The sequence below is a fragment of the Neolamprologus brichardi genome, chromosome 17 (assembly GCF_056152115.1).
Source record: "Neolamprologus brichardi isolate AB-2024 chromosome 17, ASM5615211v1, whole genome shotgun sequence".
NCBI classification, from domain to species: domain Eukaryota; kingdom Metazoa; phylum Chordata; class Actinopteri; order Cichliformes; family Cichlidae; genus Neolamprologus; species Neolamprologus brichardi.
Window position 1 is genome coordinate 8,640,590 of NC_142120.1, and position 1,621 is coordinate 8,642,210.

The window sequence follows — 1,621 nt, forward strand, 5'->3', positions numbered from 1 at the left end:
TATACAATATTTCACGTGCAGTCTTTCCCTCTAATGAAATGCTCTAACAGATTCATATTTTAGTAATCAAACCACACCTCCAATAAAAATGTTTCAAAAAGCACCCTATGTGCCCTTCATGACGCCATAATTTCCACATGTAGTTGTTTTTCAATTTTGCCCGCTCTAAATTACGACACTTTCCGACAGCACCTAAATGCAACAAATCCCACTAATGTTCTGCGTCTGTAGCAATGCTGGATACCCCTCAAATAAGACTGTGCCGCGAATCCTTTCATATCCCTGCATCTTCGCGCAGACGGCATTAATGCCAAACCAGTTTGCCGCAGACGCATCAAACATGGGGGAAATCCCTCTTTGTATTTGCGTGCTGACGCAAGCAGGCATCAAAAAGATATTTCCACCAAGCGCCGCACCAGCGAGCGGTTCCAACATCTTTTTATATTCAAGGTATTTTATTGCAGCGGAAACCCACTCGGAGCATTTTATTTCCTACATTTACATATGCAACGTGTGGGTCACTGCAAGTGGTTTCTGCTTTTCTAAGCTTTAAAAAGAGCACACACACACACACACACACACACACACACACACACACACACACACACACACACACACACACATATATATATATATATATATATATATATATATATATATATATATATATATATATATATATATATATATATATATATATATATACATACATCATGTATGTATGTATAGATAGATACAGTGTTAGTGTTACAGGTGCAAATAAGGAACTGGAAGTGCTGAATTTTGTGTTGTGCTCACACTCTCTCATACTGGTAACTGGAAGGCTAACATGACCATACAGTTTAACAGCACAGTTTCCACTCAGAACAAACCTCAACATGGTCGACCAAAGAAGTTGAGTGCACATGCTCAGCGTCATATCCAAAGGTAGCCTTTTGAAAACAGATGTATGAGTGCTACCAGCATTGCTGCAGAGGTTGAAGGCGTGGAGGGTCAGCCTGACAGTCCTCATACCATACACACTGCATCAAATGGCTATCGTCCCAGAAGGAATCTTTTTCTAAAGATAAGGCACAAGAAAGCCCGCAAACTGTTTGCTGAAGACTAGAAGATTTGTGGCCTTATGAGACCAAGACAAACTAAATATTATTCATATGGTGTCAAGGATGTGTGGCGGCAACCAGGTGAGGAGTACAAAGACCAGTGTGTCTTGTCTACAGTCAAACATGGTGGTGGAAGGTCATTGTTTGGGGCTGCATGACTGCTGCTGGCACTGGGGAACTACAGTTAATTGAGGTAACCATGAATGCCAACATGTACTGTGATGTACTCCAGCAGAGCATGATCCCCTTCCTTCAGAAACTGGGCCACGCGACAGCATTCCAACATGATAACAATCCCAAACACACCTCCAAAAAGACCAGCGCCTTGCTAAATAAACTGAGGGTAAAGGTATTTGACTGGCCTGGCATCTGTGGGGCATCCTCAAATGGAAGGTGGAGGAGCGCAAGGTCTCTAACATCCACCAGCGCCATGATGTCATGAACTCCATGCCCCACAGAGTTAAGGCAGTGTTGGAAGATAATGGTGGCCACTGAAAATATTGACACTTTGGGCACAA